The sequence below is a fragment of the Sebastes umbrosus genome, chromosome 14 (genome assembly GCF_015220745.1).
Source record: "Sebastes umbrosus isolate fSebUmb1 chromosome 14, fSebUmb1.pri, whole genome shotgun sequence".
Classification (NCBI taxonomy): Eukaryota; Metazoa; Chordata; class Actinopteri; order Perciformes; family Sebastidae; genus Sebastes; species Sebastes umbrosus.
Genome location: NC_051282.1, coordinates 13,836,150 through 13,853,307, shown reverse-complemented (window position 1 = coordinate 13,853,307; position 17,158 = coordinate 13,836,150). Strand labels below are relative to the sequence as shown.

Genomic DNA, 17,158 nt, shown 5'->3' with positions numbered 1-17,158 from the left:
ATTAATGTACCATGGCACGAGATGAGAGCAAGAAAAGAAAAAATGCTCGCCAGCAGAGCCTCCTGTTACTGAGGAGAAGAAGAATGTGAGCAAAGCATGCTGATATGTAAAACAAGAAAAAAAGGGAACTCACCGCTGCATTCTTCTCTTTACTCTTAATGTTGTTTCCCTCCTTTTTGTCTTTGCTGTCACACACAATATGGGTGTCAGTGTTTACTCTTCTAACTTGCTATGGGTTCATAATGCTTAAATCTTGCCAGGGAGTTCTTTATTCTTTGTGACTCGCCTCCAGAGCGAGAAAAAGCTGACGAGGCTCCAAAGAACTTCTCCCGCTCCGTGGGTAGCTTAACTTCTCTGGAGGCTTCAATGGGGTGAAACTCAAGGCAGGGGGGGAACTTCTGAGTCGCTTCTGTGATCTCCGAAAGGCCTCTTGGGCAATTGCTGATTTATGCTACCGCTCAGATCACCAGGCCTGTGTATGATGGGACTTTGCTTGGGAAGCAAATGAAATGAAGTCGCCTGCCGGGCAGTACTCCTGAGTCTCTCTCTCTCTGCTTCTCTGGAGGCCTCCCTGGCTACTGTTGCTATACTCCTGCCTCTAAGGCAGATGGAAGATGCTGAAGTGAGTTGTAGATTGGAGCACCAGGTTACTGAGCACCTGCTGGGTGGATTGAAGCACCAGGATGCTGTTGCTGGAAAAAGTTCCCTTCAGTTTCCTTGAGTGAGTGTCTTTCTAGAAGTCTGCTGAGGTATATGGTTCCCTGCCAGGTAAACTGTACAGAAGAGTGAGGCTATTGTGAGTGTGTAGCTGGCTTTCTGGCAATACGACCCCTTTTCCTTCCAGTAATAACTAGCCCGAGGCCCAGGCTACAAGTGTGGATCAGTACAATTTAGGCAGTGAGCAGGTCTGAGCTGGCAGGTGGTAAGAGGTCCAAGGTCATTGCTGGTAGTCACGGCTGCAGTGAGGAGAGCTTCAGAGGCAATACAGGTTGTCATGGTAACAGCAGCGAGAGGTCACAGGTGTGTTTTTGCTCATGTGTTCCAGTCACTGGGTTGGCTGTTTCTGTGGAGGAGGTAGGCAGTGGGAGAAAATCCCTGAGGTAAATGGAGAAATGTTGCGCGAAAAGAGAAGAGGAACTGATAACGGATAATAAATTGCTTTCACTTTTCTTTTCTTTTTTCCTTTACTATTTCTCTGGGAGGTAGAGAGCAGAGGAGGTTTTCTCTGATTGGATCGGAGGAAGAGGAGAGGACGGCGGGAGGTAAAGTATCAGTCTCGAGTATAGTCTTCAATCTTATGCCTTTTGAAAAAGAATGCTGGTGGTTTCCCAGTGTCCATCTGAAAAAGTCGATGCTTGGCTCTGCCTCCTTACATGTACAGGTAGGTTTCTTCAGGGGCTCCACCTGTGGAAGACAAAACACAAGACTGGTTAGAATCTGACCACAGCACAACATTATTTCTACTGTTGTCATTGGACAAGGATGTCCCTTGCCACTGATTCCGTTTGTGATTTTCATGGACGGAGTCTCTCACAGTAGAGTATTGGGGCTCAGTTCGGTGACTTCAGGACTCAAAAGGTTCTCCAGACTTAAAGCAGCAGTACGAGCAAATATGATTAACAAAAAGTTATTTTTATAACACGGTCATTATGTCTTCACAGTAGTGCAGGTAATCTGAAAAAAAATAATGTGCCTCTGTGTCCTCCAGTGCTCCTAATGGTATCTGAAGGATTATACAGACCGGAGTAAGACAACCAATCAGAGCCGAGCTGGAGCCTTGCCGTCTCTGTGCAGCTGTCAATCACTCATGAACTCAGATCAAACGGTCAAACTAGGAAGCACTGATCAAATATAAATCAATATTCTGCTACTGTAATGCCTATTTCTCGCATAAAATGTTTTCAGAAACATCTTGTAGTGTACTGTTTAGCTGTAAAATGAGAAAGTTAGAATTGCAGTTGCATTGTAAAATAGGCATTACAGCAACATAATATTGATTCATATTTGATCAGCACTGCCTAGTTTGATCATTCGATCGGGGTTTGCGAGTGATTGACAGCTGCCTTTGTTGAATGAACAGCTAATAGGAATGCTCTCTCTCTGAAATGACCTGTGATTGGCCAAAGTCTCCCGTCACGGCCTAGATTTTTTAAAGTCTGAAAACAGAGCCATGAGGAGACGCAGAAGTCTAGTTATCTCTTGGAACACTTGAATTACAATATGCTGAAAGGTTATTATGGAATTTCTGACCAATGATGGCAAAAACATTCTGCCTACTGGCGCTTTAGGAACGAGCAGACTGTTTGTCATTGCCTTCCAAAGTGATCCACATTAGCAGTTATCTGATCTGGTGCCACTATCAGCAGGATAACATCGTTTTTCGGTGTCCATTAATTGAGTAGTTATGATGGTTTCATCATTGGCATATGAGCTGAATGCTAACATCATCATACTGATGTTTAGCAGGTATAATGTTTGTTAATAATATTCATCTTAGTTTAGCGTGTTTGCATGCCAACATTTGCTAATTAGCATCAAACTGTAACTGGATGTAAATCAAAGTATTGGACAAATTGTAATTTTGAGCAGATGATGAAACCCGTTCTCACTCCTGAATGACTGGTGGGGAGTACCAGGCATTTAAAGCATGTCCTTCATTGTATAAATGTGTTTTAAGAGCCCTACAGAGGTTAAATGCCTACCAGTCAACCCTTGACTTGTCCTGTCTGGTTTTGCTACCACTGTGAACCGGACCCAAATAGACAGATGGAAAAAAGCGGCCGACCAAACAGCAACACAGGACGAAGGCATATTGCAATGCATAATGCAAGAGAGTGGATGGAAGGAAACAGAGAATTGAACAGTCTTCTTTCTCATATTCTGTGTCATGAGGAGGCTGGGTTTTGTTCTTAACCAGTGTAATTTGGTATTGTTCAACTGTAATTACGGATACATTAGTAAGGTAGATTACAAGTGGTACGTAAAGCATCCACTGTGTGGTAGGTATCAGACAGTACTCCTATCTCCTGATTCGATACTATTATGATACTTTGGTGCCGATTCAATATGTATTGCGATTTTTAAGTGTTGCGATTCATTATAACAATTTATTGAGATTTTGGTTAACTTTTTTAACACTAGAGTCTACTGTTAAAAAAGTTAAGAAAAACTTTTGAGAAAAAGTTGAATCATAAACACAAATCTCTGAATTAATACAGTAAAAATGTTTGATTGTCAGCATGTATGTAGTCAGAGATGTCCTGACGTCAAATATATCAGTCATTGTCAGGAATTATTTATTACATTTTTTCCCGTAAATGTCAGTATATGGGTGAGCTACAGTTGTAGCGTCGGCCGATTTGACCACGGAGATGAGAGTGACGGCTGGCTTGACCGCACGTTACCGCAATGCGATAGCGTTTCCTGTCCATGACAGAGTTAGCATGCAGCTTTAGCCATGATGTCTGTGAAACCCAAAGTGTTTCCATACTTTACTGTATGTGTAGTGTTTACCACTTTGGATTTAAATTGTGAGTGTGCAGGTACAGTACGTATCCACGCGGACCCTCCGATGTTTTCTATTTTCTCGCTTCGGCTCGCTGCGGTTTGTTTTGGTTGACGGATACGGAACGGATATGACGTCACGTTACTCAGACTACAACAATAAAAGCTGTAACTTCCTTGTACTTATGCATAGACTCAAATGAAGCAAATATATTGATTCTGGCATTAAAAAATCCATTTAAAAATTGTAAAAAAAAATCGGGATACATAGGTGAATTGATTTTTTTCCCCCATCCCTACTGTGAGGAGCACGAAAATACTCCTGATCAATAACCACATCTGTCAAGCTGTGATGGCTCTTGGTTGCAATTACATACATACTAATATTAGATTTCTCCTATGACATGTATGACATGTATATGTTGTCAAAGACATGCTACACAGGAGAAAAGTAATTCCCAAAAATAAAGCAACAGTGGGCAGTGATGTTGTGTTTCTGCGTGTCACAATGGCTCTGTCGTGGTGGTAGAAGTGAGTAAACAAATGCACAGAGTTTATTCTGCAATAACAAAAGCTACAGTACTTGTTCTGTATGCAAAGCAGCTACTGGGTGGAGAGTCTATTGTTGGCAACCCGCATTTGAATGCGCACAATGTACAGACACATAACACACACACACACACACACAAACACACACATACGCACACACGCAAACATAACACACACACACATGACACACACACACACACACACACACACACATTCCCTGTTAATCTTCCTCCATCTGTGCAAGCTGCTCTTGGGTTGGGTCTGTCACACTCACATACATCTCTTTGTGTGACTCCTTCTCATATAGACAAACACGTATGTTCATCCTCAAGACACACACACACACACACACACACACACACGCACACAAGTGGAGGCTCCACTGCACTGTAAGTGCCGACGACCAAAGCAACCATCAGAATCAAGGTCGGTCCTCCATTTTAAGAACATTTTTAGGACTCAGTCAACCTGTTCATCTGAATACCTTCTATTTGCCTGGCTGAGCTTCAAGCACTCGTAACCCTGAGAGCACCACTCGACAATACATTAACAGTGAAAAAGGACAGGCAGGTACATGAAACTCCTACACTCACAAACTCACTCTCACACACTCAAACACAACTCATTCAAGCAGGTTTAGAAACTTTAGAATGGACGTACCCGTTTTGTGTCTCTTTGTGGTTGTTTTTCGTCACTTTGTGGTTGTTTTGTGTCTCTTTATGGTTGTTTTGTGTCTCTTTGTGGTTGTTTTTCGTCACTTTGTGGTTGTTTTGTGTCTCTTTATGGTTGTTTTGTGTCTCTTTGTGGTTGCTATGTGTCTCTTTGTGGTTGTTTTGTGTCTCTTTGTGGTTGTTTTGTGGTTGTTTTGTGTCTCTTTGTGGTCGTTATATGTCTCTTTGTAGTCGTTTTGTGTCTCTTTGTGGTCAAATTGTGTCTCTTTATTGTCGTTTGTCGTCACTTTACGGTTGTTTTGTGTACATGTTGTCGTTTTGTGTCTCTTTGTGGTTGTTTTCTGTCTATTTGGCTGTTTTGCATCAGTTTATGGTTGTTTTGTGTCTCTTTGGGATTGTTTTGTGTCTCTATGTTGTTGTTTTGCAACACTTTATGGTTGTTTTGTGTCTCTATGTGGTTGTCTTGTGTCTCTTTGTGGTTGTTTTGTGTCTCTTGGTACTTGTTTTGTATCTCTATGTGGTCGTTTTGCAATACTTTGAGGTCGTTTTGTGTCTCTATGTGTTTTTTATGCATCACTTTATGGTTGTGTTGTGTCTCTTTATGGTTGCTTTATGACTCTTTGAGGTTGTTTTGTGTCTCTTTGTGGTCGTTTGATCAACTTTCCAAAAATGAATGTTAACAGCCTCTTCAGTAATTCATCCATGATACCGAAAAGCCAACTACTTACCATCTGACTTTGGTTTGAAGGGCACCAGGAGTAGTCAGTCAAATTCCAGGGGGGGCCATGCCACCAATAAGTCACCTTGGTAACTGTATCGTGATAGGTCGAGGTTTGCACAAATACACCTGTCCTCTTTCGTTTCCTTATACTTCTAATTTGTGGCAAAAAAAAGCTACAGGAGGCATGACACCACCTCCCAGAAACCACTTCCTAGGCAAACAAATGAGACCTCAGCAGAGGGGCTAATTAACCGGCAGCAGGAAACGCCAAATGAAAGAGACATCAAGATTAATCTTATGACGGAAGATGGAGGGAGAGAGAACAGGCATGGGAGGAAAGAGCCATTTGGTACAATATGCATCATTCTGTAAGCAGGAAGAATAAAATACTTCCCTCCCCCATCAGCTTCAGTGACAGATGTACAGTACAGGCTGCTATCAATAGTTTAGCAGAAATACAGTATGAGTGTCAGAATGCAACAGAAACCTCGAGTTGATGGCTGGTCGCCTGCCAAATTGGCTGTGTGAACATGGAAAAAAAGACCATCCGTCGTCAAAATGAAGAATCATTTGGCTGTTGGAAAGTGACAAAACGAGATAGATTGGATGAAAAACAGAACAAGGAAAAGGAGGCGGTGACCTGCTGGCTGAATGGCCCTAGAGATGTACAATGTAAATGATCCGGGGCCTGAAATTGATCCGATTTCTCTTCAAATATGTCCTCTGTCTCTGATTTAAGACATTCAAAGGCTGACAGTTTCCTTTATTTTTCCAACTCTCAAATATTTTCATGAAAAGAGCAAAGGCAACAATGAATTGTCTGTGTAGCTAAAGACTTTTGTACTGAATGGTATCTCTCTAGTCTGTGCCATAGAGCTCCATTGTTGTCCAGAAACGATTAAAAACACATCAATGAGCCACACTGTTGCACTGGGTGAACATGGGCATTAGGCTAGAAATGAAATCCTATATTCAGGGTTTACGTTAGCCGACATACAGTATGTCGGCTTCTAGCCGGTATCACGTGAAGTTGTCCTGCAGATTAAATGATAAACGGCCAAAATGTCCGTTGGGTGATTCTGCACTTTAAATAAAATTGATTGATTGGTTTTGAACAGAAAAAAGTACGCAGTTATAATGTCGTTTCTTTTTTGGCTGCAGCATCCCACAGTAGTCTGCAAACACACTAATCATCTCAGCGGCAGAAATAATCAGGGGGAAAGGAAAAACTGCCCCCAAATTAAGGTATTTGCCTCATAAAATACAAATAAAGGGGGCAGAAAAAAATCAGTGTGCCTACATCTGGGGCAAAAATCACTCAAATTTGCCCCATGAAATTTTTTTTATTTCCTACACTTAATCCTCTAAATGTATAAAATCCTTCTACTGATCACAACCGGAAGAAAATAACAATCCTGTATTATACCATAGTCTAATTTTACTGTAACATTTTTATATTCAGCATTCTGCACATTCTTACTGTATACTGTAAATTGCATTCACAGTTTGGGATTTTGGGACTGGTTGGCAAGTGAGTAGGCTGACTGCCTGTCTGTATCTGACCCTGACCTTTGACCTCAGAGACGAGGCAGGAAACAAAAAAGGGAAGTAATCCTCCAGGCATCAATACACTTGTTGTTTTCATTGTCTCTGAGCCTGCTGACTTGTCTTTTACTAGTAAGAGACTGGCACACTGACCTGGAACAGCACGCATGCACGTGCGTGCGTGTGCGTGCGTGTGTGTGTCTGTGTGTGTGCGTCTGTTTGTACTGAATACTGAGCACGGTCACTTGGCTGAGGCTCTGTCTCAATATTTGGCAGCAGGTAGAGATGAGGTCACACAGTGCTCATACAGTATCTAGGGCTATTTTTTTTTCATGACTCTTTTCTCCTACAATTTTGGATGTGGATGGCATTTGGAGGCTAGTAAACACCCACCAACCCGCCTACGCACTCTCTGCAGGAACAACCGTGGGTACGCTGCCAAGTGTGTGTATATGTGTGTGCGTGTGTGTGTGAGAGAGAGAGCTCCTTCTTCCAGAGCAGTGTAATGTTACTCTGCACCAATCCCACCAGGCTAAATAAAATGTTTTTTCAGCAGCTTTTACAAAGACAAAGAAGAAGCACATCTGCTCCAAAAAGCAAAAAAAAAAAAAAGATAAGAGTGTTATCTTTGAATATAATTGAAAATGTATTTTCCTGCTTTGAAGCTCCACTTGCATATGTGCTTTTTTTTAATTTGGTAAGTAGCTGGGCTGTAAAATTAGGATTATAAAGCTTGTTACTCAGTGTGTGGCACGGCAGAGTTCTGTGGCGGCAGAGCAGCAGTGCATTCACTGTCTGGAAGTGCAGTTAATATGAAACTATAAGGCAAAACAATGCGACAGGGCATGTGATGATATGAAACTGGTGAAGCCTGTTTAACAATACAGTATGTCCTACAGTTTGATGGCAGTAATCCGCCGCCGCAAAGTCTGATAACATCCCGGCGGCTCTTCTTTCATGTTGGGTGTGGTGCTCCTGATATGGGTGTGTGATGAATATTTCTCTGACAGTGTTCAAGCCTCGCTGGAGCATTTCCATATGTGATAGCTAGCCTGCAAAAGTATCTCTGCCCCTTTATCTGAAGGATATCAAAACACCGACAGAGTTGGCAAAGGAAACTGCAATAACATGTAGCAGAACACGCTAATGAATCAGACAGTCCATGTAATTATTTTGTACTGATATCGAATGAGACAAATACTATAATCTCTCTGTTGAGCTACAAGAGAAAATAGGTACTGTAACAATAACAATAGGACTTACTGAATAAAAAAGATTTATGACAGGAAAGTAAGGAAGCTAAAGCTTTATTTTACTTGTCCATAAATTCAAAATTAATTCCTAATAATTTCCTCGCAAATTCCATAGGAAGAACTATGTCATTTGGCGCTAATTATCGGTTAAATACCAGTCGGCAACCTCCAGTTCTGAAAAGTGAAGCCAGTGCCTTAAACTTGCATTCATTCTAACAGCCAGCAGGGGGCGACTCCTCTGGTTGCAAAAAAAATCTGATTGTATAGAAGTCTATGAGAAAATGAGCCTACTTCTCACTTAATTTATTACCTCAGTAAACATTGTAAACATGAGTTTATGGTGTCAATCGCTAATTTCAAGTCTTCTTCAATACAGCATGATGTTCATTTAGTAAATTATGGTCCCATTTAGAGTCAAATAGACCATAAAGCAGGGTATGCTTTAGGGCGTGACCATCTTGTGATTGACAGGTCGCTACCACAGCGTTGTCCGGTCTGGGTCCTGTCCGTGTTTTCATCATAGAAATGAAAGTTAATTGTAACATTTTGGTTACTTAAAAATGTCTTATTCAGCATTCGGTTGTACTTAGCTCCATCCCCTCGTGTCACTTCTGGTTACAAAAAAAAACAAGATGGCGACAGCCATGATGCCGAACTTGAGGCTTCAAAACAACAGTCCACAAACCAATGGGTGACATCACGGTGACTACGTCCACTTTTTATATACAGTCTATGTAAAATACAGGCAGCGTTCAATGAGTACACTACCAAATAATGAATTGCAATTAAACAAATTAAATAAGTGTACCCTAAACCACAGGTTTCCAACTCGGGGTTCCCAACCCCAACTAGGGTCGCGAGGCCTTCTGGATTTAAAGAGTAGTACGAATTTTTTTTTTTTTAAATATATACAGTTGGTCTATATCTCAGCCTTTCATTAAGGCTGTCGATTAAAATATATAATCGCGATTAATCACATAATTTTTCATAGTTAATTGTGAATAAAAAATTAATCGCACATTTTTTATCTGATCTAAATGTACCTTAAAGGGAGATTTTATACTCTTATCAACATGGGAGTGGGCAAATAAGCTTGCTTTATGCAAACGTATGTATATATTTATAACTGGAAATCAATTAACAACACAAAACAATGACAAATATTGTCCAGAAATCCTCACAGGTACTGCACTTAGCATAAAAAATATGCTCAAATCATAACATGGCAAACTGCAGCCCAACAGATAACAACAGCTGTCAGTGTGCTGACTTGACTATGACATGGCATGTCTGTAAAGGGGAGACTCGTGGGTCCACATAGAAACCATTTCATTCACATATCTTGAGGTCAAAGGTCAGGGGACCCATTTGAAAATGGCCATGCCAAAATTCTTCACTATATTTTAAACTGAGCCCGCTACAACCAAAAAAACGCAAGTTGTATTAATGCGTTAAATAAATTAGAGGTGTTAAAACAAATGTGCGCTAATGCATTATTATCACATTAACTTATTACTCATTTTGACACAAAAGTCAATAAACCCTAAAGTCCTTATAAAATATAATAATATATCATATGAGTATTATACAGCGCTCAAATTGATTAGCTGAGTGAACTTATTGAACCAGGAAAATAGTTTTCAAACTGCAGCACTTACCAATAGCAGACTAAAGAGCTTTGAATCCTGGATGGAAAAATGGAACCCAAATAAAGTGGGCCATTAAGGCGGGATGCTGCTGTATGTGAGTAAAATTACATTTTTCCTGCAGCCTTCTTCATCTGTATCCTTTCTCTACTCCTCATTAAAATGAACTGAACACATCTGCTTTCTTTTGATCATCTTTTTCAGTGTGAACCACTGCCAAGACGCACGGCAAAGTATCTTTATATATATATATATATTTATATATATACATACACACACAAATGACCGACTCAAGCCGAATCACTTGGTAGACGGACTATATTTGAATTTTTCTTTTTTACGAAAATGTCTCTGTGTGCTGTATAGAATAGGTCTCACATGAAAGGAGTGGGGGTCATCGCTGTCTGTTTGAAAAAGGCTACCACACGCAGTCTGACACATCCGTATAGTTGAATAGTAGATATTGAATGAAAAAAAAATGAGATAATAACAAGAAAAGACCATTACACAAGTCTTAAATCACAAATTTATAATCTAGCTTGAATCTACTGTGGAGGCCTCCAGTATTTATGAATTAATATTCCGTTCATGTCATGCCGGTTAAGTGTGGAGTTTGCCTCCCGCTGTGAGGCCTGTGGTTCATTAGGACCCACTGAGCGCAATTCACACGCCGTTTGAGACTCCGATATACTGTGTGTGCGATATGCAGGTTGTGTAAATAAGAAGCAGGAAAACGGTGGGTTATGACACATGAGCAGGCTGTGCCGCCTGAGACTATAGGGGGTACGAGTGAAGTGAAGTGAAGCAGCAGAGTCAGCGATGAGGACAGAAAGCTGATCTACGGGACAGTGTGGACTGCAAACAGAGCAGCGTGTCTGATTATCAGTCCAGTCAGGACGAGGTGCACCGAGTTCAGCGGCGGAGCTGGAGTCACGCTGTAGTTGGACTCTGAAGTTTGTAGTAATGTCATGCAAACAAAGGACCTGTGGTACAAAATGAGACCGTTAATGAGACCCTGACCTGATTTACAAATCTTACTATTGCTTTTTAAGGCTGGCCCGCACTAAAAGATTTTCTAACTCTTAGCAGATTTTGAAAATGTGAGAGACCCCACACATAACGACATGTAATGATCAATTTAACAGTTTTGTTCCTGTAGTGTGTTGTGTGCAACGATTTGGCCTAAAAAGCACACCACACACTAACAGAGTCCATTCATGAACAACAAGAGTCCCGACTAAAAAAAACAAAAAAATCTCTCGCAATCAAATTTGACTTTAGTGTAAACAATCATCCTTCATTTCTGAGCTCCATCTTACTACTACTTTATGCTTCACATTTTGCATTAGCTCATGCGTTACCCGTGGTCGCCATGATGGCGGTTGATGTCCTTCCGCTTCAGTCAGCTTGGTTCTCAATTGGCTATCGTTCCTATACCTTTAATACATGGTCCAGGAAATTTAAAGCGTCATCATACGGTTTGAGTAGCCTTTCAAATAATCATATGTCGGCATTCATGTTGTCATGGTTCTGTAATAGCTAAATCTTAAGATAAGATAAAATCCTATCTTAAGATAAGATAGGATTTTTTTCCTAAATATAGTTAGGAAACGTGTTTCTGTAATACCAAAAATCCCAAATGTCATCCTGAACTGAGAAATGGTAGGAGTTCAGCCTTTCTGTAAAGAGGCCCCTGGTCACAACGAAGTGAGAGAAGACCGACGACAGTGTGCACATTATCAGGACTGGAAGGAGTGACAGGGAGTTCAGCGGGTGCCTGCAGTTTCATTATGAGGACAGGTTTGACACCATTTACTGACAGACAACAGGGACAAGAATGCCTGCAGGGGTTTAAGAAAAAGAAAAGCTGCAGCAAGCTAAATATCGCTATACAAATTTCATAAGACTGGTTTTACCATACTGACTGAAAAAAAAAAACAAGTGTTAGAGACCGTTGGTCCTCAGGGCTCACCTGTTATTGACTACTGAAGAGAAACATACAGAAGAATTCTAATCTGATGATAATGATAACCTGCCAGCATCATAGAATATGAATGTACATTGAGTCAGCCAAACCTGAACAAAACTGTACATTAGTACAGCAGCTGTGTCAGTTCGGTTGACTAAATGAGGTGGAAGTAGAAACTGCTGTAGAAAACGGCAAAATATACAGGAAGTGGGAAAAAAAAACCAAGAACACCTGGAAATTATAATGGATCCCATTTTTTCCTTCAGCTGTATCGAGCGTTTTAGCATCTTTTCTATGCATTGCTTTCTTGTTCTTTTAGCAGTTACGGAGCAACATTATCATTCATTTGGAGTCATGTTTCTGTCCACCAGTAAAGCCGAGGGGAGCTGCAGATTCAGGTTCTCTGTAGCTTCATCACTACGAGAAAAATATTGCTGCTTTAGGGTAAAAGAGTTGGAGGACTAATATCTAATATATAATTTATTAATTTATTCCAATTCATTAACAGCTTATTAACAACTGCAGGCTTGTATTGATGTAAAAGCCTTTTCATTAATTACTTGCTAAAATGTATAATTACATAAGGCTTGTTAATGGCCTTTTCAGAATGTGTGAAACTGTAAGAGTTAACACAGTTGGGAGATTTTACAAACTGCGGATGGTTCTTGTTAACGGATTACAACTGATCAATAATACATAAGTAATTCCATTAGTTAAACTCTTTATAAGGAAGAGCCTTATTACAGAGTGGTACCATATAACCCACCATATGTAATAGGGATGTCACAAGAACCAAACTTTGGTACCAAGTCAATTCCCAAATTCTGAAAACGTGACAGTACTTGTTTTTCTACAGTACTGCAGATACCATCAGGGCTCGAGACTAATGGTGTCCCGTCGTCACGGGGAAGATAGAAAACGTGTTTTGGACGCAGTAAACTCACTATCAACGCGTCCAAGGGAAGCCTACATTTCCATTTTTTTAATTTTGCATTTATTATTTATTTTTAAAGGTGTGTATTTATTTTTGCATTTATTTTTTATTTATTTAATATTAATTTTCAAATGTGTGTATTTCTGTATGTATTTATGCATTTCTTTCTTCATATATTTCAGCACAATTTTACCGTTGTATTTCATCCCTTATTTATTTCTGTATCCTTTTCTTTACACACTTCTTTATGCATTTCTGCCTCATTATACAAATGAGAGGACTGTCACTCAATATAAAATAGATAATAGAGAGGGAATTATGACCTGTTTAACTTCCTAACAAAAAACCCAGTATGTAAACAGTACTAAAAGAGTGTGTGTTGAAGTACATATATCCAATAATAATAATAATAATAATAATAATATAAAATAATTGATTATCCCACTTGAATGTTAATATAATGCCATTGAATTCCATTCAACAAGTTGAATTATTTGGCTTTTATTTATTTATTTAAACATGTTGTTGCTTGTAGTTAATTAGCTGATTCATCCATCTGTATATTTTCTGGAACACAATGTTCCTTTTAATTGGATTGCATTCATTGTGGAGCCTAACCAGTTTGTGCTTATGTACACATACATATGGCAATGATTAATGTGTGTTTGACTTGCTGGACCACATTATTTTCTAATACAGCTGGCAATATAATGTATACCATACAGACATATTTACACACTAACTGAACACTGAGTGAACTAACAGTAATTATTGAAGCTTTATGCAGCTTAACACAATAATTTCCTTCTTTTATCTTGACACATCTCTCCCCTACCCTGTATCATAGACGAGAGTCAATATTTGCTGGGTGCAGTGACTGCAGACAGATAGCAGATCCTGCATGTTTCACCCGGCACACAGCCTTCTATATCACCGGGGACAGTTATACAAGCAGGCCACCCGAGGACACACATAGGCATGTACAGCATGAGAACACACTCACACACATACACATACACACACACACACACACACACACACACACACACACACACACAAGCAGTGACGTATAGGAAAAGTGCAGAAAAGAATTCAGGACATTCACTTAGGTCAAAACATCACACACTGAAGCTATTATTCACAGTATGCACACGGTATTTGTGTATGGGTGAGGACATGCATACTTTATAATGTGCAGAATTCTCCCGACTATCACACACACACACACGCACACGCCAGCCCACTTGTCAGACTAAGAGCGCAGTATGGGTGACCTTGGATGCCGTAAGCTTTGCCAGCAGCTGAGCCAAGACCAGGACGGGGAGGAGGGCAGGAAGGGAGGCAACAGCATGGTGGACGGATGACAGGAGAGGAGAGGCAGAGAAGTATGAACAGATCATTTGAAGGAAAAAAAAAAAGAGGATGGAGAGGGAGAAGTGGAGAAGGAACGGAAAATAACGAGAGGGAAGCAGGGGAGGATGGGGAGGGAGAGTGGAGGTGTGAAAAGCTATGTATATGGATTAGCTGGAAACGTCTTCCTACGGTTGCATAGCAACCGAACGAAAGTCATGAAAACTGAACCCTGTGCAATCTGCCAAAAAGGGAAAAAAAAGTACCACTCTCTGCTTTGCAGGCACTCAGAGGCTGAACAACTCCCCCGTTTGTGTAACACACACACACACACGCACACCTCCATATATCAACCTACGCACACACAAATCCTACACAACTTTCGGAGGCAGAGAGGATGTGGTTAAGGAGTGACGGAGGAGGAACAGCTTAAGGGATGGGGAGATGAAATGATGAGGGATGGAGGAAAGGGCAACAGCAGAGAGAAAGATAAGGGGAAGGAAGTAATAAAAGAAATGTAGAGGAAAAAGAGCTGGAAGCTGATTATTTGTGAACAATACCATTGCAGGTCGTCTCTATAAGCTTCCACATATTCCCAGTGGCTCTTTGTTAAACGCATCGCATCTATTATCTTGGATCAAATTTGATTGAACCTCTTTAGATGAGGGAATTTAAAGTTAGTCACATCAAATGAAGATAAATTACCTTAAAGGTACAGCGTGTAGGATCTGGCGGCATCTAGCGGTAAGGTTGCAGATTGCAACGAACCGAAATGTCTCCCGTGCTACCACCATAGACTGTATATATGAGAAGTGGACATAGTCAGCGTGACGTCACCCATTGGTTTGTGGACTGTTGCTTTGAAGCCTCGAGTTCAGCCGTCGCCATCTTGGTTTTTGACACGAGAGGATGGAGCTAAGTACAACCGAACGCTGAACAAGACATTTTCAGACGACCAAAATGTTATGATTAACTTTCATGAACTGAAAACACACTGTGAAAGGGTTAAAGTTGTAAGACGAAAACACGGACAGCGACCTGTCAATCATAAGGTAGCCACGCACTAAAGCATACCCTGCTTTATGGTCTATTTGACTCTAAATGGGACCATAATTTACTAAATGAACATACTTTGTTGAAGAAGACTTGAAACTAGCGACTGAGAACATAAACTCATGTTTACAATGTTTACTGAGGTAATAAATTAAGTGAGAAGAAGGCTCATTTTCTCATAGACTTCTATACAATCAGACTTCTTTTTGCAACCTGAGGAGTCGCCCCCTGCTGGCTGTTAGAAAGAATGCAAGTTTACGGCACTTCTGCATTGGTTTCACTTCTCAGACACTGGAGTTGCCCACTGAGAACTACGGTGGCCAACATGAAAACGCGAATGTCCCTATCTAGAGCCACTGTTTGGTTTGTCCGTTCGGTGCTACTGTAGAAACATGGCGGCCTGCTTCGTGAAGAGGACCCGCTCCCTATGTAGACAGCACATACTAAACGACAACATAACGATTCTTATTTTCAGGTGATAATACACTGAAGAAAACATACTTATTAATATTATATTCCATTTTTGCCAATATATCCCCCTAATGGTACACACTGTTCCTTTAAGGTATGTATCTGGTATAGTGTGGCAGTGATCCTCTTGAATGTTCTGGGTTGGGTGAGCCGTAGCACTTTCTATTCCACTCCAGTCAGCCCTTTTCTTTAGACAGCAAGACTTACAGCTGAGATCTAACGCCACATCATTCACCACTGTAGAACATTCTTGCTTTACAATGTATTTCAAAGTGCAACAGCCTAAGATTTGCAGCGAAATAGACACATGAAGGGAGCAGGTACTCTCTAAATGCCCGAGGCAGTGACTACAGTTTGTAGAGTGGTAACACTTTCTTCATCTCCTCCTGTTTCTTTAGTATCTTGAGTGTGTAGCCAAGGAAATAAACTTTCACAATGTCAGCGTAAAGTGTTCAACTTGTTTGGATGTTTTTCTTTTTTTGATGTGTTAACACAGTTGTTCCCAAACGTATTCTGTCTTGGTATAGATTTTTTTATGCTCCCCCCAAATCTCCCAAAACACACCCATATAAACACATACACCTAGCCTTTTCTGTGATCTCTAGGGCTGGCTGATATATCTAATTAAGTGGATTAATGAACATTTTTCTTTTTGCACTGTGTAATAGGGGTGTAACGATACGTTTTTACAACGATATGATACGGTTTCCATAGTTCCGATACGATTAAAAGGACAATAATTGGCTCATCTAGAGCGATACGATACGATACGATACGATACGATACGATACGATACGATTCAATGATTTGAAATCAATACAGTAACATTTTTCACCAAAAATTCAATAAGTGTGACTATGAAACAAATAGCTGGATACTGGACAGTGCAGGTCAGGATTCCTCAAAAAAGTAAATGGCAATTAATGGCAAATACATACACCTTTTATTTGAAAATAATAAAAAGTGCAACTGCAGGACCCGCTGCTTCAGTTCTCAAGATACAAGGCAGTTTAATATTTAACAAAAAATATAATACACCAACTTCTATTCTAGTTAAATGAACAGTGATTTAACCTGCTGCTTCCGTTCTCATTTTCAATATAAACGGTAGAGCGATAATACAGTGATCAACTTATAGTGATCAAACAGCTTGGGGCAGAATCATTCCTATACAAACGCTGTTTAAATCATTTGCTTATAGTATTCAAGTAGTCCACCTACAGTGTTTATTTGGGGTCTTTTCATACATGAAAACATACGGAAAAACATTTTAAAACTACGTTAGACTAATGTTGGTTGAATTTCTGTTTTGTTCTTTACTTTACTCCCGTGATAATATACCTCGCGGACCGTCTGCTTTCTGGCTGGATACGTGAGGCTGATGCTGCGTGTATACAGATTTCATGACGAGGAAAGGAAAGCAATTTTCTCCGAATGAAAAAACGACAGCGCACTGGGAAAGCACCTATGGGTGTAGCCTCCCTCGTAAAGT

General features: G+C 40.3%; 1 protein-coding gene across 4 annotated transcripts in view; it reads right to left on the bottom strand.

Annotated features, from left to right (window-relative positions):
- The window catches only part of LOC119501796 (thyroid hormone receptor alpha), a 119,628-nt gene that overhangs the window by 69,541 nt on the left and 32,929 nt on the right, over positions 1 to 17,158 (bottom strand). For all 4 annotated transcript variants that reach the window (XM_037792421.1, XM_037792416.1, XM_037792415.1 and 1 more), the window contains one exon: positions 134 to 1,404. The gene's annotated coding sequence lies outside the window, so the exon portion shown is untranslated. The remainder of the gene's footprint in view (positions 1 to 133; positions 1,405 to 17,158) is intronic.